We start from the raw sequence: 26,449 nt of genomic DNA, 5'->3' as shown, positions 1-26,449 counted from the left end.
AATAATAATAATAAAAATAGCCTCTTAATATGACCCTCTCCTAGACATCTGTAGAAATATTCACAAGATTCGAACAAATATGGCGCCAATATATTCTAAAGCAGTGACAAGATCACATTTTATAGTATTGGAAGTGCGGAAGTGAGTAGTGCTTTGAAAGGACAAGTCCTGAGCAGTTTTAGCTTTGTAGTATGGTTGACTACTCTGAGAGCAATATTCCTTGTGGATACGATTATCTCCTAAAAGCAGTTTTGTGTTCACATATTGGAAGATGCCTCCAACAGTAACAGGAGACGGCGTTACTGAAGAGTGACCTCAGAAATTACAAGAAAAGTAGCTTGTTGGGTCGAAGATTTGATATATAGGCCCCTGGAGGAAATGGTCATCTGATGGATGCTTTCTTGAAGGGCACAATGGGAATCTCTATTTTCCCCTCCATCTGTGATAGATCCAGAAGCATCATTTTCTTACTTATGTGCTATTTCTTTCACGGATTGCTGCTTTGGACAGTTTGCAAGTTAATTCGATGAGATTCGACCGAATCGTTCCTAGTCGCGGTTTGTTGAGAGTTTGTATTACAGCAGTGGACAATTCGCAAGTTCCTGCTAACATTGCGAAGACAGAAAATAGTCCCTAACGTCACTTTTGTCTCCGGGCAGTGTCGCTAAAACTAATTGTTGGTTTCGCAACAATGGTTTCTAATCTGATGCTGAATCACTGAAGAACCAGAGCGTTCATTCGCTAGCAGCTAGTTGAAAGTACGGGAGAGGGGGGGGGGGGGGGTCGCAGGGCGCTTGTTTAAGTTGGTTACTCCTGCAGGTACGTGTTTGTATTGTGCACGGCGTTGTTTGCACATAGGCCTTCCCCGACTGGTCTTGAGTTAATTCAACTAGCCAAGGCGAATGGCGACGATTTGCGTCTTTGTGGTTCTGTGAACTATTAAACACGGTTCAGGACGTTGTATGCAGACACACACACACGTCCAGAGCAGGTATTCCGCAGAATGCAAGGAAGAGGAGGATTTGGACGAAACTACCTGAAGAGCCTCAATGGAGAGAACCTAGAATCCAAAGCCTTGGTCTCTACGATGCCTTTAATCAGAGTAATTAGAAAACCCTTTTGAATGTCCCTCAATTGACCTCCTCTTGCTTTCGGACGCGCAACACCTCCAGGCCACTAACAGAAACTTTACGACGGCGGGAAGGTGGGGGAAGGGAGTGACCTTGTATTCAGATCAGGCGTCTCTCGGAATGAGATTGAGAGCTGGAGAGCGATTTGCCATTCATCCTTCAACGCTCCATGGAGACTGGTCATCAGCAAACCGACTAGAAGGATTTTGGACTTTTTACCCATAGTGTCTACTTCCATTGACTCGTTTCTATGGAAATCATTAAAGAATAATCCCTGCCGTGTTTTATTATCACAAGGACTAAGATTTCTTATGAGCTAAAATGACCAAAAATATGCAAAATATGATCTAAAATTTCTAAAAATATTCCCTAATATACGTAAAATATGCCTTAAGAACAATATAATTGTCTAATTACTAAATTTTATTTGGTCATATAGTTTACTTCATGCGGTAAACTATTTATGTAAGAATAGAAAACGAAAGAGGAACAAGTAAATTATTTTTGAAATTATGAGTCAGTTATTCAACACATAGGCGGTATATTGAAAAAGGAAACGATAATGGATAAAATAGGCTCAATCTTGTAGAGATAGTGATAACATGAATAAGGTACCTTTACCAAAGGTGGCCATAGTTAAGCTTATGACAATATAATTTTGTGGTGAGAGATACGTTCCTAATAATTTGTATGTGAAACATTGGAAGCATTGGTAACATGCAAAACATGGAATGCAATAATAACTACGTCATAATTTTTATAAAAAATGGCAGCAAGTGGGCCACCTTGGGCACAGGGGTACCAAAGGTGGCCCACTATTAAAAATATGTTTGCTAGTCATGTAGATGGGTTTCGAAAACTAGAAACAGTGTGTTAAACAATAGGATATGTATTATTAGAAAGAAAATACACCTGTTGCTAATGGTTATACAACATATGAAATGATTGCAATGTTTGGAAACAAATTATGAAGTTTAGTCCGAGTCCTGACAGAAGCTGCACACGAATGCGGGTATTTTGTCTTGAACGGTGAGTCCTTTACACTCCTCATGTACGTATCGGCGGCATTGTGTACATTCGGCATTGTGGGCCACCTTCGGGCCAGTTGCATGACATGACATTATTGCCTAACTGTGACTATAAATGCTATGATACGTTTAACTGAGTATCATCGTCTAAAAGATATGTTCATACACTGACAAACAATGTGCAATGTGTGTACTATGTCTTGCATTTAATGTGTTTCAATTTCAATTTTCTACTCACCGTCACTTGTCACTCAAAACAATAACGTCTGCAAAATGGCTCCTGTACACGCTAACAGCTTGTTTTTTGGTAGTGTGCACCAGAGTGGGACTGCATTCAATAAACTTCTGCCATCTTCCCACTAAATATTGTACGAACGCAGATATCGTGGGGTGGACCACCTTTGGCACATGGGCCACCTTTGGTGAAGGTACCTTATATATATATTTCGGGAATATAAAGCACTCACAAAATGACACGAAATCTGTATTGATGGACAGGTTATGTCTCTCACTCACAAAAAAGAAAGACCATGAAAATCCTAGCCGTAATTATCACCATAATACTTTAATACCTTATGAACCCTTATACAGCTCTTTTAAGACTGGGTGACTTTCCTCAATCCTGTGTAAACGTTATGTAGACTTTGATCATGGTTATCTCTATAAACAGGACTAAGGACTATTCTCACAACCCATAGTTTGAAAGTTTGAATTATCGCATTTCCTTCCCGGAAAATAGATAATTCATTTTACTGTTAAAATAAAGGAATTTCTCCTTTTCTCTGGTGAGGGAAGTCCTGCTTTACTCCAGCAAACTTGACACAGTGGCTATCTAATGATCCATTACGACAACATAAAGAACTTTCATCCTAGCAGAAATCAAATTTACTTGAAGAGTCTGCTGTATAAGATTCCCAATTCTTGAGTTTTCATAACGAGGATAACTTCTAAAATATTATCACTTAATTATATGTATTGCCACTGCAACAATTTGATATTTTATTTCTATATCAGAGTGGGAAATGTTTCTACTTGCACTAATATTGTAATTTCCTTATTTATTAGAAAGGGCCTGAAAACAAAATAAATCTTTTTTTATATCAGGATATTAACAATGATAAATGAGCATAAGATGTGAAAGATACATATATACTAAACAACAAGAACGACAGTAAAAAACAATATTATGAGTTATTTAGTTGTTTAAAGTTTGTTTGGAGGCATAAACACATGGATGTGGAGAAGAGACCTTTTTTCTAAGGATAGCTTTGGAGCTTTTGTGTAGAAGAAGTTGGTGCGTTTGCCTGCGGTACGTGGGATATGGATACGAAGAAGTGGGAAGAATGTACAATTAGAGAGTTCTTCATTCATGATTCTGAAAAGAATATCAAATATGAATTTTTGTGGTGAAGAGAAATATCGCGTGTGTAAAGATTGAATATAATTTTATGTTTGGAAAGGTTTGCAAGCGCAGGACATCTGTGTTTAATTTACTAACTAACGATACTATCGAATATAAAATTTTAATAGAAAATTTAAATATCATTGGCACAAGGACAACTTATCAAACTTATAGTTTTATTTTTACTTTGTAATTATTTGCTACTTCAATTACCTCTAAGTCCACAACTTAATATTCTGTTTAAACAGCGTAAGCCAATTAAATTCAAGAGAACATTGGATACAAATAAACAATAATATATTTAAGGAAATAAATGACAATACAACAATAAGGTTTCTCACACTATTCCCCCCAACAAGATGTACACACCCTGCTCAATATGGTTAAATATACTTACAGTGTGATAGAACTCCCGTGTGTGGGGACTTACCCGATGGCGTAGAGTTGACATCGTTGCCTTGTAACCAAGGGGTCTCTGGTTCGCTACCAGTTGCAGCCGCATAATGGTATAGATACCACTGTAGACTGTAGGACCAGTTCACATTAGCATATCTGTGCATAAAGTGAACTTAAAAAAACATAATTCATTGTGTGTTATAGGTCATATCGCTACAGATTTCGTCTTCTGTTCCCTCCTTCCTTTTGCACTCACGCTAGGGATGTGTAGCTACCATTAGATGCTTGCCTTCTGAAACCCTTTAAAGGCCAGCTGAGAAGAGTCCTCAGTACTTATCGGTTGTTAAGGTGTGGTGCACGTGGATCAGTTTGAACCGTTATATTATTTTACCATTACTATCGTAGTGGTAAATATATCACAGTTCCTTTATACTTTTAATAATACTTCCACCGTGAAAAATATTGTATAAAACCATAATTCTGATCAAAAATGTTTTAAAAAGTTAAAAAAAGCATCATGTGCAAATAACAAGAGGCCTCCCGATGGCGCAGTGGTAGCGTCGTCGCCTTGTAATCAAGGGATCGATTCCCGGTGGAGGCACATAGTGGTTCGGATCCCACTTTAAACTGTAGGACCAGTCTCGATTAGCCTTACTCCAACTCAATCAATCAAGCAAGAAAGCAAGCAAAGAACAAGAAAATGGACTTTTGAAGCAAGGCGTTACTTCTGACGGCTGAAAGTAGCTTTTCTAACCAGGATACTTGTACACAATAGCCCCCCTCCCCCACATACAAGTTAAGCAAAAGTGGTAGTAGTTCTTCAGTATAAGATATCCATAAAAGTAATTTACTACAGTTACTTTTGAAGGAAAAGCTACTGAGTAACTGCATGTGTTATTTTATTTTACGTGCATTTCTATCATTTATGGATAATCGCGACGATGAGAATAGAAATTTGAGGAACACTGAAGAAAGAACACTCTTGCCCAGGCCGTGACTCGAACTCGGGAACGTCGTGGCGAGATCGAAAGTCGACCACTTAAAGTTCTCGAAACTGGATAACTTTAAGTGTGTTTCATTTACTTTTAAAAAGATACTCTTCGAATAAGTAAGTGCTCTTTGTCGGTATGGAATTATATTTGGATGGACTTCCTACTGTTTGGGAAACTTTATACATTGCAAGTAAATTATTGCAGCTGTTAAAAAAAGAAGATGCTGTTCCACAGCTAAGACCCGTGCGTTGGACAAAGTGGTAAAGTGACTCGAGTGTTCGCATGAAGCAAGTAAAGTCTGGACGCGAATTCAGTTTATCCCGACTCCAATTTAAACATGGGACTCCATTGATTTAGCCGTAAGCTTCGTGAACCACATCAGAAGACCGTGGATGCATTACGTAGGATGCAAAGCGTATCGATTTTAGTCCTGCAATACATGCTCTTCTCAGCTTTCAGAATTGTGGGAGTTCTGCTTTCAGAGTCTTTCTCTTGCATACCCTGGTTCGACTCCGACACAAACCAGTTATCGGGAACTCTGGTTTCGAATGATGGCCTCCAATAGCAGCAACGTTCTTTTCGATATCTATGAATCACAGCTTTATTTCGTTAAAATGATTTTTTATTGGTCACAATTGAAAATGATGCTGTTGGAATTTGCGACCATTTGTAATTCAAATCGTCGTATTGCAGGTAACAACTTGCAGCGCAGAAGATGACCCCAGCTTGCCAGGCGACAATAGGATTGTGTTCATCGGGTTTCGGTCGAACTTTTACACTGACATACACGGCAGAAAACAGCATAGTGTAAATAAATGTGAGGGACCCCATTGGAGCTGAGCTACTCTGGCGTGTGTTACTTGACACAGATTCGCACCATTTTTTTCCGGCTGAATTCGCCAAAAGTGCAGGCCGTGCACTATTTATAGTTGAGTTCTTGCGTTGTTGTCTGGGCGACAATAGTGAACAAGAAAAAAAATTAAATCAACAACAATCACAATCGGAAACCAGAGAAATGTCGCTTAATATTATTTTTTCGTCAATAATAAAACTGGGAGGAGGGGGGGTGAGATGGGATAGGAACGTATTTTTTTTATTTCTATAGCTCCTTACAGTAAAAATTCATTTTCAGTCTAAGTCGGGAAATTTTCGGAACTGGAAACGTTCAAAATTTCTCGACGAACTGAAAAATCTCGAATTCTACACGGTATTACCCCCTCAAGTGATTGTTTTTGCATTTCTGTAATAAAAATGCTAATTTCAAGAATTTTCTGACACTTATAATTGCATCCAACGAGAATTATCCACTTTAAACACGACCATTTAGAATTTTTCAACTGTTTGAGAGCACTAACACACCCATAAATAATAAAACATCTTCCAAAATCTCATAACATACTCCGTCGCCCTCCTCCAAGATTATTTTCAGTAAAAAGTTTTCAAACAGTACCATTTCGATACATTCTCTGCATGAAACTCTAATTGAAAGTGACCACAACATTTCCAGATGGTTCGCGAGTTGGACGAAGACCGGATCCAATGTATCTATATTAAGAATATAAAAGTCACGGTAGAGGCGGTCAGTCTAGTCGAAGCCAAGATGGTGAAGATTGAAGAAGGAAGACAAAGAAGAAAATGTGGCTTTGACTTCTTCTATGCGCATCAATGCAAGGCAATAGCCCCGTTCTGCGAGCCAGACAACTGCAAGATACATCTGAGAGGAAACACGTGACTACCAACTTCCGGCTTAAGATCATCTTAGCTGACTCGCCAGACGATAGAGCAAGTCACAGGCGGTCTGTGGATGAAACTAGTCAATGTAACAACTATCATACAAGATGTAAGGGAAAAATTACGGAGAATAAATATATTTAGGGAAGATTAAAAAAGAAGCTACTATTCTCGAAAAGGGGGTATATATGGTATATCTTCTTTGGCGAAACGTTTAAGTAATTAAAATCAATTTTGAGTTCATTTTCATATTCAGCTTTATAATATTCCGAGTTCAATCAAAATATTTATTCTGAATAGAAAAAAAAAATTACCACGTTAGGTCTCATTATGGATATACGAGGGTCACTATTTATATTTTGAGCCTAACAATGAAAAAACAGGAATTTGGCATTGAAAACTGCTTTATTGTTTTTCGAAGTATTCTCCTTTATGGTCAATACACTTTTGCATTCGTTCGAACCATTTGTCAAAGCAGTTTTTCCAATCTTCTTGAGACACCTCCATAATATGGTTTTTGAACGCATCAACGGCGTCTTCCGCCGACGAAAATCGTTGTCCACGCAATTTATTCTTGACATTCGGGAACAAGAAGAAGTCATTGGGTGCCAAATCAGGACTGTACGCCGGATGACCCATCAATTCGATTTTTTGACTGTTCATAAAGTCGGTTGTTAGACGAGATGTGTGACAGCTGGCATTGTCTTGATGAAGAATGATCCGACGGTGTTTGTTTGGTTTCCGTATTTGACCGAAGACCTCTGGCAAACAAATTGTTGTGTACCATTCAGAGTTGACCGTTCTACGTTCCTCTAAAGGCACAGTTGCCACATGACCAGTTTTCCCGAAAAAACAGGCGCCCATTTGTTTCGATGTTCTTCGAGCGCGAACAACTTTTGTTGGATTGGGTTCATCTTGAAACACCCATACAGTCGACTGCTGTTTACGTTCCGGCTCGTATGCATATATCCATGATTCGTCACCTGTTACAATCTTATATACGTCTTTTGAAGCACCACGATTGTATTTATTGAGCATTGTTTGCACCAATTGACGCGAGCGTCTTTTTGAGATTTTGTCAAATTGTGTGGGATCCAACGAGAACATACCTTTCTCACAGCTAAATGATCATGTAATATTTTATATATGCTGGTGGAACTAATGCCTATGGTTGCCTCAATCTCACAGTATGTCACATGACGATCTTGCAGTATTAGGTTTTGCACATCATCAATGTTTTCTTGAACAACAACTGATTTTGGACGACCTTCGCGAATCTCGTCGGTGAGCGAATGGCGGCAACGATTAAATTCGTTATACCAGCGTTTCACAGTGGCAAAGGATGGGGCTTCATCGCCAAATGTGGAAGTAAGTTGATCGATGCACTCTTGTCTTGATAATCCACGTCGAAAATCGTAAAAAAATCATCGCACGAAAATGTTCACGAGTTAATTCCATTTTATTGTTGTCGCACAATATGCAAGGCAACATAAACAATACAAATGAAGCTATTGACAAAACATTTGAAGTACGTTATGGTCAATAATGCCAGACGATTCCGTGCAAACGTCGAATCGCGCCTAACTTCAATCAGTGTTGCCAAGGCTCAAAATATAAATAGTGGCGCTCGTATACTTGGCATTCATTAAAGTAGATTGTATTGTTCATATCTTGCGTCGAAGTCACGCTCGTTCTTCTTTAATCAGGCGAGATATTCAGTGAACATGGTCTTGATATAGAACAATCAACTTCTCTCTTCTTACACTTGAAACTAATATTTAAACATTTTCAAAGTATCATTAATTTATCTGAAATACAAAGAATGTTGTCAGACATCGCCAAGTATAACTATAATCATACCGCAATAACATTATCCCAAACCGCATGTATCTCCACGGACGCTGCCATCTTGCAAGATCTTGTGCAGACGAAACGAGTCAACTTTTCCTTGACTTGCCCCGGCTGCAAGATGGCTGTAAGCCGTCTGAATTGCCGGACACTCTTACTCTGTAAGACGTGACGTCAACTTCCGTCGGCCGGACGCTAAACGTGCAAGATCTTCAAGAGAACTTGAAGTTGTCTGGCTCGCCGAACGGGGTTATTAGGCAATAGTTAACTATCCTGAAGCCTGACTGCTAGGGCAAGCCACCTGTACAGTCAAGGACACTTCTGGGTTGTTACGAACCCATTGTCTCTCAGTCGAATTATTACAATTCAGCTATGGTCAGTACTGTATCACATTCGCCTAGTGTCACGACGACAGAAAGCGTCGCCTCAGTTAAACAAAAGTTGCACACTGTACAGTCAGAGAAAGTAGTTTGTGTGTCACGTGAACTACGATATCGTAACATCTTAAAGGCTGTTGTCTATGCAACCCAAATAACAAAATGATCGCTTAGATTTGCCTGGTGAACCTGGCTTCTCGGGAACGATTGACTATTGACAGCAGCGTGAGTCATACTTCCAGAACAGCCATAACAAACAACAGCTGGGTGCCGTGAAACCTCCAGGAAAAGTTTTAGGAATTGGTTTCTTAACAGCAACTACTCGTAAGGAAATGTTCTCTTTACTGATATTAGAGTCATTGTCAAGAAAGTTCACTGAAATGGTGGTTTTCATCAAATCATCATCGTGCAACACACATCCTGTCAACCGAGGACTCCTTGAAAAAGATTAGAGTTAAAAACAACTACTTGATAAATTATAAGACGAATCGATATTCATTAGTCCCAACTTAGAATTTTGTGTAAGGCATGGATCATCATGTCCTATCATCCATTTCATAACTTCATTAATCATCCTCATCGCCTTAGTTGACGCAAGTATTAGAAAAGCAATATAATATAAGCAAAATTAAGAAATGAATAAATGACATTTTCAGCGATTTCACGCAGCGATTCAGTTGCATGTAGTAAGAGTTTCTTCAATCGGGAACCAAGGGCCCCCTTGTTCTGCTTCATTGTCATTTTCCCTTCACTTTCCCTGCCGCGATTAACATGATGTTGATTAATGCAACATTAATTAAAACAACCACCCAACGAAACAATCCACAAAGTGCACCAAAGCTGCGCACATTATGAACAAGTAAACTATGCGATTTTATGCGAATTTAGAATTTAATAATAAAAAAATGGGAATTGGAATCCATTTAAGTGGCTGCATGATTCATGCACATCTATTATGTAATCGCGATATCATTAAATTGTACGAAGCGTGTATTTACTACGTAAGGTGCCAGTCTCCGTGATGGAATATGTAGCGCAAAGCCAGGGCTTTAAGATCAAATTAGCTTTGTTATTGTTTTTATTAGTAATTGTCTCAGTTTTCTTCCTCTGTAGTTTAATTATTCATGACGACGATTTATGATTACCTTAAACACATGAATGAGCATACACAATAAACCCATTTTGGTCTGGACTCGAACTCGGAACCTTGTTCGGCAAGAAATGCAAATTCTCCATAAGGCATATTTAGATTGGAGTTGTTCCTCTACTTCCGTCATTTTATCACTAACGTATTGCTTTAATATACTATAATAAATCACAACTACCTAAAAATAAATATTATACTGTATTTTCACATGCATATGTCTTTTGATGGTTAGAGTGTAAACTGGCACCTGCTTATTTAGATTGTTCTTTGTGTTTCGTGTGTAGTTAAAGATAGGAAAGATTCTTGTGGAATGATCACGGCTATAAGAATTCCGACCATGTCGGACTGGTTATCACAGTGCGCTACGGTGTCTGATGTCCTGGGTTCGAATCCTCCGTGGGTACGGGTGTTCTTTGTGGATGTCGCTTCATCAATTTCATCATATCTCTTATCCTAGTCGTCGCGATTAGCAAAGGTGACAGAAAAACGACGCTATATAAGAAAATAAAAAGGTGATATAATAAGCATTCTTATTTCCTGACGTGTCCTAAATTTTAGAGTTGTGTCTGGCCTTCGGAAGGAATTTGAAAAAATCACAAATGTCTTATATTTTGGGCATCACGTAACTTCAAATTAGATGGAGAAACAGAAAATCTGAGGGGAAGTCTGAGATAACGAGGTTCCTTGGAGAAGTATGCTCAAAACAAAGAGTATGCACGATTGCTACTGGATGTTTTGAAAAAGGATTCAGTACCAGCTCAGAAATTACTTCCCGATTTTCTAGATCCGGAAAAGTCCGGATATACTGTATGTATAAAAATACTTACTGTGTGAAGTTTTATCGATACTATAAGTGTCGGTAATTTGTTCGAAGTAACAAGTTTCATTCCAGGAATTACATACACAGTCCTTGGAGAAAGAAGGCACACAATTCTGGTTTATCCCAGTGTATAGTAGTATTTTACATTTCAATAACCAAGAACTTCCCGACTTTGTTTTCGAAATTGTGAACATTTATCCTTCCCGAATTCATGGATTGTTTTCCCTTCCTGGCCCCGTCTCGACGAAAAACGTTCCGTCTTGCATACACAAGTTGAAATCACATACGGCCGTGCTATTAATTAGCAGTTGGGGAATTTTGAACTCAACAGTTCACTTGAACATTAATTTTTGAGATGAAGATGTGCCATATTCTCGTTATATGCTACTATGTCCTAGTAACCTATTATATTTACTGCAAATGCGTTCATGTCCAACATTTTGAGACAATATGTCCTACGTTTGTCTGAAGAGTGATGTGATGATAGCCATATGTATGATGAAAACTGTTCTTACTCAATTTCTAATATCATTTATTCCAGCATTTCCTTCACCTTCTATCTCCTTGTTATTACCTCCAATGCTTACTCGATTCTTTCTTCGTGCTCGACCTTGGGTTCAGAAATGTTTACACCACCCCCATCTCCCGCGTGGAAATAGCAGGCAACAACACTCTGAAGGAAAACCATAATGTATACAACTTGTTTACTACTTGTTAGCTTGATATAACTCTGAATTGGAACAATACATACAGCAAAATAAAAAAAATACCTGTTTTATACGCACACTGGAACGAGCGCAGACATGCTCTGAGTCAGTCTGCCAGTGAAGGTTATGAACGAAAGGGTAAATCACGTGGGTTCTTGCTATAAACACGCGCCTCATCTCTGTTCATATCAAGGAAACACGGTAATCTTCGTTACTTTTTTTTCGCCAGTATCGTATTCTATTGCAATTAGATTTCGTGACGTTTAAAAGATATCATGACAATATATATATTTTATTTTGTGACCTACACTGAACTTATGTTAACGTTTCATTAACATGTGAAAGCGGAAATGTAGAGATCCTTCTTCCTTACGATTTCTAAACAACCGAAGAGTGTGATGAACGTGAAACTACTTATTGTTCGCAACATTGTAATGTGTTACAGTCAATACAGATATGCATCTCAGAAGACGTATTTATCAGATATACAAATGGTCTCTAATAAAAAAAAAAACGAACTCGTATTACATCACAGAAGGTGATTTTTAAGACAATTCTACCAAGTATCCAACGTAACTAATATTCACATTGATTCCAAGCTTCTGTTTGAGTTATTTTCCGTCGCATTTTACCTCTTGCTATAATCGCGTCGATGAAGATGATGCGTAATGATACAAATGCAATACTACATCTAAGCCTCAACAGGTTTCGAACCTGGATCCTCTGGCTTTCTAGCGAGATAGGTACGGTGATTTTGATTTTGATTTTGATTTGGTGTTTTACGACACCTTTATACACAGTAAAGCTAATCGGGACTGCATCTACAGTTTAAAGTGGAATCCGTACCACTATATGCCTGCACCGGGTATCGAACCCGGAACTTCTTGATTACAAGGCGACGCCGCTACTACTGCGCCATCGGGAAGGCTAAGAGAGAAAGAGAGAGAGAGAGAGAGAGAGAGAGAGAGAGAGAGAGAGCGAGAGTTACGGTGACTACGCTAATGAAGAATTGAAAGTAGCAGAACGACTAAGCTATTCTTTAGTCAACATTGGGATTGTTAATGAACATTATGAATGTCAGTTCAATTTGGAAACAAAAAACCTACAAAATTTCCACAATGCGTTTCAAATCGTTAATTTTTCTCTTTCCACACAATACTTTGCTACTAGATATTTGTATGCTAAGATATAGAAAGTGCTACATTTTCAGTGTGTGGAATAGACATTTATTTCTCATTCGAAGAATCGGAGAATGGAGTAGTGGGGAATTGATCACCTCACACGTTTGAATTATACCCCCTCCCCCCCCACACACAGGATATCGGCCGTTCTTCTTATACAAAATATAACATGTACGAGTTGTGTCAAGATAAATTGGAGCTAAATTGGAGCCTACTCACATCCCTACGGAACTTGGAAGAACGTCCACGTAGAGATTGGAAAGTTCTGTTCCGACAAAATCGGGATGTATAGTAAATTACAAAGTAAAGCTTTATCTTGTGCTTTGCACCAAGCCATGAAGGCGTGTAGGGGCTGTGGAGATAAGGCCCCACGCTTTCTTGATCAGGCCGAAGGTGGGGGATGGTGTGATTAGCACCACGCAGCTGAGTTTCCTCCAGGTACCCACTTTATACGACTCTGGGTAGACGCCGGGGACGCTTGAACAGGTGGACAAAATCCCGATGGTGATCGAACCCAGATCTCTCGCATAGTAACAAAACGCCCTACGCCTGAGCTACTGCGGCACATATAGTAGAGTAGCCTATGTAATTAAGGCAAGAATTATTTTATCGTCTCGTTCAACATTTTTAGGCGAATCATTTTCGGACATATAAAGTGTAGTAGCTCCTGTCGGTTCTGCGACCTGGCTTGACGAAAAGGCGATTTTCTGACGAACAACATTCCACCTGACAAGTCACGTCACTTTCCTACATTTCCTGTGTCTGTTGGTTATTGCATGAAAGACGAGTTGCTCTTTAGACAGACAGAATCACCCGATCACCTAAACGTGCAATGTGTGTTGCCTACCCTTCCGGCATTATTTACTGCCATTAAAGTCTTATGGGGAAGAACTTGTTGCCACCACTGTACACGAACTCTAGCATTCCAGCATGCTTCTCGCGCTAAACTACCCCAACCCTCCACCACATCACGACCTAAGGTTGTTAGTTCCTGTTGGTACATGCCGGCCCCCGTGGCGGAGTGGTTATCACATCGCGCTACGACGTCAGGGGTGTCGGGTTCGAATCCTGGCCTGAGCATGGATGTTTGTGGGTGTCCATTCATCAATTTCATCATATCACCACTCATCTCTATCTTCGCAAATTAGCCAAGGCACAAAAGGGGAAGTAAAATATAGCAAATCAAAAATCCTGATGGTACATGAAGGCATTCATATAATTTAGTTTCCTAGCTCCAAAATTAGTGTCCTGTTTTGGATTTGTAAATGTTCACTCAATGCCTCTGCAAAGATAAGTCAGACTGCAGATCAAAGCTTGATTACTCTAATGCACTGGCGTACGTAGAGGGAGCTGATGGGGCTACAGCAGCCTCCGAAATTGTTAGAGAATCAACTATTTGAAATAGCAACAGTGAAGAACTCGGGAAAAACCAGTGATAAATGCACCCCCCTCTTAAGTTGACCGTCGATTGCCATTTTTTAGAGTAGAAAGTTCTACAGAAATGTTTTATTGTGTATACCGCCCCCCTAGAAAGCTATGTAATATGCACCTTTATGATTCAATCCTCTCCCGAAAAAATAATACTGCTTACGCCAGTGTTCTAGGGTGACTGCAGCAAATTGACAATGATGTGAGTTATCCTTGAAGGTGAAATAATACTGTTCGACCGCGGAACACGTGACTAGCTCAAGCGGACGAATCCAAACGGGAAAGGTGAAGTAGGCAGAAAAATGGGTACAATTGCTTTGCGAGTTTAAGATCGGTATTTCGCTTGTATGCGTTCGGTTGTTTATTATCGTTCGTGCTTGTGATGGCTGGTACAGATCGTAACAAACGCGTTCGAAGTTAAAGGAAGACAATTTTCTAGTTTAACTTTCAGCATCCAGCCTTATTTTGCCACCGAACTTGTAAAGTTTGCATAGGCGCACTTGTGTCGACTAACGCAGATGGATTCTACAAGCGAATTTTCTTTCTTTCTTAGGAATTGGCGATAAACATTAATATAGCGATAGAAATGAGAAGAAAGATATGTGTTGGAAACACTTCCCCGCCTTTATTTTGAATATTCTTTAATGGTTCTTCCGATCCTTATATTTTGTCCGTCTGAATTAGCTGTAAAATTGAAATACAATCATGACAAAAAGGAGTGTCGTCAAAAAATTTGGTAAAGGAGAAATCGGTTCTTTGATGTAAAATTGACTAACTACTATATAGTAGTAGTATAAGCAATAATAATATTAAAGAAACGTCATTATTATACGATTAAGGAGACTCGGTGCACCATGAGTAAGCATCTGACGGTACTGTCGAATAGATAAAGGTAAAAAATGGTAAAGTTTCCCGTCAATAAAACACCGTGCCATGAAGAGTTTGTGACCCCACACATTCTCGATCTCGGCCATTTTTGAGGTGATGTGATCAGAACCACGCTCCGGCCGCCTTTACACCCTCAGGGTTGATCAAAGGTACCCATTTCTTTGAGGCTGGGTGAGCCCCAGAGCCGCAAGAAGCGAAAAATTCCGACCTTAGATCACCCACCCCTTGAATCGAACCTTGGTCTCCCGCGTGGTAGTCAGACGCTCCACCGACTAGACCACCGCGTATCAAATTTGTGGAATCTGGAAAATTCTCCCAATGGAACTATTTTTGCTTTGGACAGAAAACATCGAGCTCTGACTTGATTTCTACCTTCTACATTCGACTTTTCTTGACAATAGGACCACTAGCACTAGCGTCAAGACTTCTCAAACATGGGAAAACATGACAACTATAGGCTTCCCATCCATGCCAGGTGGATCTAAATAATACCAATGAACACGGGAGTGGTAACGTTCCTTTTCAACCACCCCCTCCCCACCTTTCGTGATGCGCATGATTTTAAGTAAAATGATAATTCAGTAGTAATTTTTTTTTGTGATTCGAACCAGGAACCTCTTGGACACACCGCGGTTCCTCTGAAATACACCCCCACGCAGGTTCGTCCTTATTGGTGTTGTTATCTTTCGATTCCTGCCTCCCTTTGTTGAAGACCCAGCCCCCCCCCCCCCCGTCAGCAGAGGCCGAGGAAGACTCGCAATTTGCAAGACCAACGTTTAATCAGAGAGCTCCGCGAAGACCATAAGTTTCTTCCTGCCTTCTGTCTGCAGGCTCAACTTTCGGGGACTCCAAGAGACGGAAAAAGGGAGGGGGGGCTCTGATGAAATTGCATTCCAGTGCAAGAGGCGTAAGGGGCATCACTTCCGCCAACTGCCTCGGGAAGCAACAGATACGCTCCCCCCCGCCGACCCCCCTCCCCCTTCAAGAAGACGCGCTGCGCAAAGACTCATGTTGTACTCCGCCACGCTTCTCTTTGGCTAGCGACACGGCGTAACAGCCCCCTCCGCTGGAAGATCCCTCCGACACGCGGGCCCCCCGTTGGTGCGCCCCCTTCACTTGCTCTCCCCGTACCGTCGCCGGCAACACGCACGCTCCACCAGGGGGACTCCTTCGCACGAGTTCAGTGTTTTTCGCATCGCCTGTGAGTGCGCGTGCTGCGGACAGAGGGCGCCCCAAAAGCAGAGCATCGCGCGGTGCGGACTACACACGGGTTTGGTTGTTAAGAATGGTGGCGGTGGTTTTCGACGACTCACGCGGGTTGGTGGCCAGTGCTCCTCTTCTCCTTCTTGGAAGCCGTCACTAAGTGAAGATTTAACATTCTCGATATCAGAAGAACAACAAAATAAATCCGCAAAACTATTCTCCCATAATTTCTAGGTCATTTTCATCTTAAAAGAGATATGAGCAGGGAAAAACGCGAGTCAGGTAAGACGATTCTCGTATGTTGTTTGTGTTAGCAGTGGGTGAAGCATTGGTGGGAACTATATAAGGCAGACGATCTTGATAGAACTTGAATTGACCATTGTCATTGCTTTGAAGCTCAGTCTTTACAAAGAGCTTCTCGATTTCATATCTCTCCACGCAGTTTTCAAAATGCAGCATCGTTGGCCATCTGTTTCTTATGGAGAGGTTAAAGTCGTGTGCATAATTTACTAATTTCCAATAACTGTAAAATTTGCAGTGCAGTCATTGATTCATTGTTAACATACACTTCCTGAAATTAACGATGAAAATTTTAACACCAAAGTCATTTATGGACAAACTGTGAAGCCAGATTAACATTTTCAAAGCCCCCTTCTTCCCCCGTTCAACAATCAGAACAATGGGACATTCTTATTCTCAGAATTGTCATTGTCAATTGTAACAATTTAGTGGAAATAATGTTAAAATCCGTGAAAAAGTTGCGTACTTGCCTTTTAATAATTACCAGTGACGCAGGTTTGAATTTTGTAATTTACAGCACAAAGAAGTTCCAAAACTTGAGTTTCCACACTTTCTACTGAAGATGTAAAGCAAATATCCATCCAATACAACCGGCAAACCAGTGTATATTTTAAGATTTTATGTCGATTTTACTTTCTCGAAAATTTTTGACTCCCTGTAATAATGGTAGAGAAAATAGATTACAAACAATATGATGTAGTTTCTTTAAATTAGTTTTTTAGAATTACATATTGTTTACTAAAAGCGCCCTTAAAAGAAACCCGTACAAATTGTAGCAACAAGGCGTCAACTCGGTTCAACCAAACGAAAGCTGTCAACGTTTTTCGAGGTTCTTTCTGGGAATTATTCCTTTTAAAACTACAAGACAATTTCAATGCGCTCTTTGTTTGCAGGGAATAATTAAAATAATGCCATACCATAGTTGTGTATAATTAAATTCATTCATAATGAACAAGAGAAATTAATTATAATGTTGAAGCGTAAATATATTGTTGCAGTTCGTTTCTCGGTATTTCCTGACTTCCGTTTCACAGCTCATCATGAAAGAGGATTCCTTTGATTATGTGTAATCAAGCTACATTGTATTATTGCTTTCATTGTCAAACCTTACAGGAATAAACTCGAACAATTATCAGCATTCTACCCCATAATTGTAACCGGATCGTAATGTTAATAAAAGGACAATAGCGAATGTAATATTCCTTGGAAAGTTTATGCATTATTTCAGAGGTCAACTAGAAATAAATTTACATTTCTGTGGGACTATAATAATAATAATAATAATAATAATAATAATTTGTATATTAAGCCGGCGAGGTTTAGCTAACCCTTGTCAATAAGCTGCACATAGAACAGTGGGCTACATGTAAAGTAATATGTATTTAGAGAGAAGCGGAGTAGCAAGAGTATAAGGCGATGAATTGTAACCAATAACTTTGTAAAGTATGTTTCTCATTAAATATATCTGGTGATAATGACAAATTCAATATTAGCTGCAGAATGAACATTGAATGATATTGGAAATTTCCAATCTTGGTTAACGTTTTTTTTCTATGTTTGAGTTTTTTTTATCTAAAGTCCCGCGAATTTCTGCTTTTAGATTAACTACAAAATACATGGGAAATGAAGGATTATGATGAAGTTAACGTAAATAAAATGTAAGCAAGACTTTACACTCGAGATTCTATACACAACCCATCATGTATTTGTAATTCACGTACATTTCCTACACGTAGTTTGGAAAAAAATACTAAATATATTTATCGTTAAAATTGCAGACATGATTTTTATTTTTGACTTTTATCGGAACGTTTAATTTGCTGCTACATCACCCTGGCATGTATGGTGATACTTCCCGTGATTCTTGGAATGGAATTATAAGCAAATAAGCAAGAAATGAAATACTGCACGTAGTGTTTCTATCTTTCATATTCCCCAAGGGTTTGCTTACTATGTAAATCATTCCAATCTAGTCCAAATAGTACACTCCTGTTTAAAAAGTGGCACATTTTATAACGTTGAACAGTTGAAGAATGTGCCACTTTATCTGAACAGAAATGTCATACTCTAACTTTTCTCTGTCAGGTACAGTTGTGTTCCACCTTCTACTACAACATAAACTTTGAAGAAGGAAGAATTATCATTATAACTGTTCCTACTTTCGAATGGGGTAGCTTTGAAATACACGATTGATTGATTTGGTTTATTTTACTTTGCTTTTCTGCCACTTTTAGCTAATCGCAAAGACAAAGATGAGTGTTGATATGATGAAATTGATGGACACTCACTAAGAATGCCCAGGCCGAGATTCGAACCCGGGACCTCTGGGATCAAAATAACGAATATCGCAGAACTAACTAGTTGATGAATTTGATGATTATGTATTAATTTATTTTCATAGTTTTGCATTTTTGTCAGACGAAAGTAACAACAATAGTCGATCATTGTACATCCTTGATTCAGAATTGAAGGATGAAACACCATACATGAATGAATATTACTAAACGGCACACATGAAACGTGTGTCTGGATATCCAGTGTTCTTAGCGTATGGTCGTCTTTGGCATCTTATATCCGAAAGAATCGACGCATTTATTTATTTACTTAGAAAATTTCAGATACAGCTCATAGTGTCCATTTCACACTGTATTCATCAGTACTAAGAACAACAAAAACTAAGTTCCAGTTCGCCTATTTGTACATAACAGTGGACTTAGAAGTAAAAAAAGACAAACAATAATATAAAGTAAATCGAAGATGTTATGATTTACATCATTTTGGAGCATTTATTCTGAGGAATGGCCGAAAATCATATACAGGAAATACACTCGTCACAAAAAGTTTGGAATATTGTTTTTAGGCAATAAGTGATGAGCACGGTGGCATATGTTGACAAGAACGACCAGCAGACAGATACCATGTGCTGTTGCATTTCAAGGCTGCAACAATATTCCAAATTGTGAGGAGTGTATATCCCCACTTGAAATCTGTAGGAACTTGAGATAGTTTTGATGTTCAAGTTTTTTTTATGGATAAGAGAGGTTTATGATACGTGTTGTGAGCACAGATACACCAAACCAGAATTTTAGATTCAACGAATTTTGCCATTGACAATTTTCTGTAGATAATTCAAATCGTTCAACAAGCGGTTCTGTAAATCTATGACCGACAGGAGATGCGCATTTAAAATGGTGCGCATTGAGAGAAGCGTGTAACCAACTATAGCTATGGAAAAATTGAAAGCGGCAGCGAAGAAGGGTGAGTGGCAGATGTCGTGCATCAGCTTGGAGAAGAATATTCTATTATTGGGGAAATTAATTATATGAAGTATAAGGTGAGGTTACTGATTTGTGTAAAGCAAGCAAATCAAAAGTACTTGTGGCCGTTTTGTGGCCGAATATATCGATAGATATTTCCTTGGAGACTTAATTATGTCCAAATAATGCTACTCGTCACGAGTAGCTAAAAGTGATAGAAAAGCAATGTAAAAATAAGAACAATATAATACAAATCTGTAAGTTGAGCCGTTCGTTGTCAGCTGGATAAGGGGCTAACTCATAAATATCAGGTGAAAGTACTTTTGGCGAACGACACTCTATTTGATATGCTTTCTCCTTTCTTCGGTGGAAGATTGCCTCCCGGTTTGGAGGAGCCAAGGCAAAGGAGCACCTCTTGAGCTGACATCCCATCCGCACGAGCTCCTCATAAGAGACGTGTAATTAAATTTCTACCCCCTTTGTGCCGTGCCTCCTTGCTGCTGGAATAAAAGAAGAATTAATGGACACAGGCTCTCAAGTACGCTGAAACTGCAATAGAGGAGCGCTCGTGACTTGGGGGTCAACCCCTCAAAACACTCGAGTGAATTTAATGTCAATAATTTATGTTTGATAGATATTCTAAACATTAGGGACGCGCTGCACATTTGGCCTGAGCTTGAGAAAAATTATATCTGTTTTAAAATTTGGCGTAGAGCATTGAAGTGAATTTTCATGTTGTTTCCCTTCGCTCTTGTCTAGATATCTCTGACAATTTTGTGCCGCATTAAGCCTATTTTCTGTCACAGATACAGGGGAAAGTCGCAACACTTTTCAAATAAGTGGGCATAGCTGCAAAACAAGTGACATGACGTAAGTTTTTGATACATCAGCTTGCAAAGGAAACTCTTACCTATCTTCATACATCATTGGAAAATTTTATTCCAATTGGAAGTAACAGAAACATATGAAATTCCAAACACTTGCAAATGATGCGATTTGGTCAACTGGTCCTCTAAATCGCACCACAGGGAGTCCAAATCGTAATGTTATTTAAAAGATTGAGAAAGAACATGTTTCAAAGGCCCAAATACTACACAATAAAGTGTCAAGTTTTCTATTGAAAGCGTGTTCATTTAGAGCCACAATAATTCCAAACATACGTGATATATCACATCTTTAGTATTAAAAATAACAAATGGTAAATAACTCTCTACAAACTTCTTCGTAGAGTTTTAGCGAAATGCTAACTTATTTTCTTCTGCATTCCATTATAGTTTGTGCTTATAGGGACTAAATGTGAACAGTAGGCCTACAGCTATTTGGAGACTTCTAGTTCTACATTTGGTTCCGTTCTGTTCGGTCTTCACGTCGGTAAGGGCTTATTTCGGGTCCTTTTCTAACCTTGAAGATTTGTCTGCCTCCATTCGAAACGTTGGGACTCTGTCGGTGTGTTTTTCAAGTGATTCTGGAGCGGGACAATTTCTCTAAATGAGGTCACCAACAATTTCGTTCATCTCGATTCTTCAGAATTCCATACGTTTTACAACATGTATTTAATCCGTTTCCCCCTCCTTATATTGAACCAAAGTAGATGTCATGTTCTCAGAGTTCCATTCACCACATACACTTTTCACCTTCTCTTTCATATTTTCTTCTTCCATTGCACTTGACTCTAGAAAAAGAAGAAACGACAGAAATAGCACCGGTGCGATTTGGGCAGATGCGATGTGGTGCGATTTAGGAGCCCCCGCCATTTTGGAATAAAAAAATCCCTGTCTCACTGTGTAAGAAAACTACAATGCGAATGTGGTTAAAATTAATCTAACAGAATCGACAAATGTGACAAATAACTAAAGTTAAAAAATATAACTCACTTGTCTCATGTATCCTTACGAAAATCTGTCAAAAATAACATGAAGGATAGGTGTTTTGTTCAAATGCGCATGTAACAACGCCTTTCTCTTCACCAACAGCTACAACTGACACGCGGTGTTCTTGGGCCTGTCTGAAGTTCCAAATACAGCCACTTGATTGCATCAATGTTCAGCACATTGGTTTTTAGACCAGTGGTGCGATTTGGGAACCGGTGCGATTTAGGCAACTTTCCCCTATAGAGAACATAGTAGGAAAGGAAAGTAATTATTTTCATGTTAATACAGAAATTAATTTAAAAGGAAAATTGTAGGAGGGTAAAAGCTATTTATGAAGGGGATCCTTATCGATACCATATTCGGACCTTACGTTCTTGGAAGTCCAAACCCTATCGTTATTATGATGTAATTTCAACTTTTATAGTGTTTTTTTGTTGTTAGCCTGTGTCTCTACCCTCAAGACCAATGGCGCATCCCACTCAGATCATGTCATAATCCCCGTAAAGTATTAAATTACGACAGCGTGTCTCCTAGTATCCTATCACTGAAAGTATTTTTTTTTAAGCTTTAATGAACAGTTTACTTAATCTGCCTCCATAAATTCTTCATTTTCTTTACATAACGGATTAAATATGCACCTAATAGCAAAAGTGCCTCATCGCACATATTGCAGCATGGTGCGAAGGTTTTTTTACACATATTTTGAAAAATATGTACGTTTCGAATTTTATAGTATTTTAAGGGAAAAAGTCCCGTCCCAAAATATTTGATGGCCCGGTCCGCGCAACTATATCCCCCCAGGCGGGCATCCCTGAACTAGTGCACTTACGTTATAATATTGTAAATAGTTAAGAAATAAGTTTCTCGAAGGTTCTACTTGGCTTCAATAGAAGCTTACTTTATTAATAAAATTGGTTCCTCACAATGTAATAAAAGAGAAAAAAATGAATGATATTTGCAAAAGAAAATTAAAGCAGTGCAGAAAATGAGAACAAATATTGAAACCTTCATGACTAGCGTTTCAAGCAAACTTAGTCTCACAAAAAAGTTGTGCAAATTTGTGCTTCTTCCCTGCAGCATCATTCGTGAATTCAAACCTGTTTGTTGGTTTAAAAATACATTTAGTTAAAATGCTCGTAAAGACACATTAATGCGTTTTAAAGTCAAATAAAGTACATTTCTCGGATAAGGCAGAGCAAACGAGGTCAAAATACATTTTGCACTTAGTGGGATTAATATTTGTGCTAAATGATATGCAAATAAGATAAATCGCATGCCGATTAGTAACAACGACATTCTTGTCCTTTATAAATTACCTAAATCCATAAAAATAATGAAAAAATAATTACTAGGTAAAATATTCATGAAATAATAAAATATTCATGAAATAATAAAGAAAATTAAAACAAAAGTTCTAAATTTATAAATAATATTTTATGATCGAATACATACTTGTAGCAATTATGATCCTTATGGAGAGCAGAAGTAATGAAATTGAATGAAAAATAATTACGAAAAGTTTTATGCATATAATATGCAGACGTTAGATTAAATAAGAGTACTAAAGAAGAAAACTTCTCTTGCAGATAATTAAAGTTATAAAAGAATACTTTACGTACAAAATTACAATATTTCAATGTAATATGAATATTAAATTAAACTTTTTTAGTAAAACATCATGCTTTCGAAGAATGAATTCGGTAGAGAAATAAAATAATACGTAATGGTCTATAATTCTGAAACAAATATCTAAATCTTCTTAACCGAAACATGTCCGTTTTTTTAGAAATAATTTACAGGAACTGAAGTATAAAAATAATTTACAGAATTAGCTGTGCGAGAAACGCAACGGTTTTGAAAAAACAGAGCGTCCTTTCAAGAAACATGTGAAAATTATCGGAAACAGAAGGCAGATTTTGCGAAATTGAACTGACTTTTTCTGGTGATAAGCTAGACGGAAACTCTACACTCCAAGGAAGATGGGTTTTCACCAACCACATTTTCTTGCTGCTACAGAAATGGTCTGCAAAAGTGATCAATCTTGAACGGAAATGAGTACTTTACTGTTTGCTGACGCAACGACTCGAATTGGAATTGTTATTTAAATTTAAGATTACTGCCATTATAACTTGTTTAACAGCTTTATCTAATTTCTACGGCTGAGAATACAGTTCTAGAAGTATTAGGAACATGTACGTGTCTTTCCAGCAGCGGACCTCATACTTCCTTCACACTCACATACCTTATGAAAACTGTAACTAACTGCCTTTATCCATCTCTGCCGATTCTTTTTTATACCACCGATGGTCGTACGTACCACTGGAAAAAAGGAAACTTTCCGTAGCTGACTTTCAGATATGATTACTATTCCTCATAAACATTATCGAGTGAATTACATGAAACAATAACTGTGCGGCACGACAGATAATAGCCAAACTTATTACAAATCATGTACATTATACACATATAAGCACCCGGAAAGTTTTAAGAGAAGGGTCGGATGCTGAAAAGTAAAGCTTTTTGAGTGCCATTATGGGTAGGAAAATGGAGCAAAATATTGACTTAGAATTTTTGTATCAACGAAACTCGAACTTTAATGTGTCTATTTCACAAACACACAAGGATTTGCTAAAAATACTTCAACTGTTCCATTTTAAATACTCTCTCCACCAATGATTTTTTGCATCTAGCGTACGTTTATCACTTAGGAAAATTAAAGAAAACAACTTTATCGATTTAGTAGTTCACTGTATAGCCTATAAGCACACACTGCGATTGTTTTGTTAAGTATGGAGAGCATCCATATACAAATACTGAGAGACATTCCGCAAAATTGTAGTTATGTGTTATAGTATCAGAGCATTTTTTTAGCAAAAAAACTGATTACACTTGTATTTCCAAATTCGTATTATAATCTACATAATAATTAATATATTTTTCAACATGGTGCTACCATACAAAACAGTCAAACTTTAATATGAAGAGGACACCGAGACGCTGAACTTAACTTAACTTAAGCTTTTGGGCCATGTTTAGACACTTCGAGTGAAAGTAAAATCTATTCTGGAAGACTTCTTAGAATATATTTAAGAAATCGAGAGGCAATGTTGTACGTATTCCTGTCGTTAATTTAAATTTATATTTTTTGTTCAATTTTCCGTCTCAGTTTGTTAATCACGAATATGCTGCTCGGTTATAATTTTATGAAACAGAGTTATAAGCAAACTCCATCAAACGCCCAAGCACTGGCGTAGACTGCAAGGCTGATCCTTCCATAATATCATTAATTTAAAGATTACTTTGGTATGTATTTGTTTCCTTAGTAATGATCAACTATAGTGTTGCCAGTGCATATATTTTAAGATAAATATTTCAGTTCGTGAAGATTTTCCCTAAAAATAAATTATTTTAAACAATATTATTTGTGCCAGAGTTTGCTGGCGTATTTTGTATGCAAAATGTACAATTTGTTCGGCTATAATTTTATTTTGGATTTCTCGAAACTTTGGGTTACTGGCCACATACAAGATGTTTAGGTTTTCCTGATTACCGAAAGCGATAAACAGATATGTGGAGATTGTATAGAATTCCTCACGGAGATCAATGATGTGACAACAATACATTAAATTTGCAATATTTTATAACAAGAAAATAACATGCGTAGCTGTTTGGCCTAATTTTTTAAATCAAATATTGTTATAAATATTATTTTTCATTATTATGACAGTCAAAATTTGTCTTATATTCCATTTTATTTATGTAAATTTAATTGGATCAGGCTCTACAGATTTTTCGACAATTTGAACCACAGACATTTATATATATACGTAGGTATTGTGGACAGAGAGGTTGCCAATAGGGTTGTCAATGGGTAGTCCAACAATATTATGCAAATGGAAAATTTAGAATTAGTTTGGAATCGAGATTACGTTACTGTTATTTGTCTATCTTTACTACCAGAACTTTATACCAGTTACGAGTAGGCTTTGTAAAATCTATTCTCCGTCGCACACCAGTCAGTAGCAACTAGGAGATTTTATAGATTTTTAGGCATAATAGTTCCTAAAATACTTTTTACGCATTACCAATAATGATAGCAGTAGAAATCTACTTTTAGTCAGATGGTGCGAAGAAATAAATGTGTTATAATTGTGTAGGGAGTCCGGGGTTTGTATTTGTAATTCGTTATTTAGCGCCGCTTCTCTGCCACCTCCGGTAATCGAAACAATGAGGATGAGTGATGATTAGACACCCACAAAGTAAAACACACAGAAGACCGGGGTAAGTGATTTCAAAGTGGGAATTTTTCCGAATATATCTCTGCACTGATCCTATCGTAGTTTTCAGTCAGTGCTTACCAGGGGCAATCAATCCTAGGGCGTAAAGTCGGCCGGAGCGTTGTGCCGACCACTTCACTATGTGGTGGCTTCTGTGCGCAGAGCATAGCTTTTTCCAATGAATAATATTAGGGAATGGGAATTTTTAATCGTACTCGTACAACTGCGGTACATGCATTGCGAGAAACTATTTTGTGTTTTCTGCACAGGAGCGTGTGTAAATTCCTGATTGTTCCCCAACGGGAGAAATTAGCAGCAATCTTCGTGTGGACAGCAGGGGAAGGGGAGGGGAGAGGACGATATGGCCATTCAATTTTTCAAACAATTAGTTCATCCCGCCTTTTGGGGGACGAAGAGTCCGCTTTTCTGGGTTTTTCAGGAAATCCAGCGCTGGTCGACTGCGAGA

At 38.3% G+C, this 26,449-nt stretch overlaps 1 protein-coding gene across 4 annotated transcripts in view; it reads left to right on the top strand.

The window, feature by feature from the left end:
- Window positions 1-26,449, top strand: part of LOC146002935 (lachesin-like) — a 638,337-nt gene that overhangs the window by 133,761 nt on the left and 478,127 nt on the right. The window contains exon 1 of one of the 4 annotated variants that reach the window (XM_083141104.1): window positions 16,519-16,560. The exons of the other annotated variants lie outside the window; for them this stretch is intronic. The gene's annotated coding sequence lies outside the window, so the exon portion shown is untranslated. Of the gene's footprint in view, window positions 1-16,518; window positions 16,561-26,449 lie in introns of those variants that run through there. 4 annotated transcript variants of the gene reach the window in all.

The sequence above is a fragment of the Lepisma saccharinum genome, chromosome 1, assembly GCF_977018435.1.
Source record: "Lepisma saccharinum chromosome 1, izLepSacc3.1, whole genome shotgun sequence".
NCBI lineage: Eukaryota > Metazoa > Arthropoda > Insecta > Zygentoma > Lepismatidae > Lepisma > Lepisma saccharinum.
Note: the sequence above shows the minus strand (reverse complement) of the source record. Positions and strands in the feature narration are given on the sequence as shown.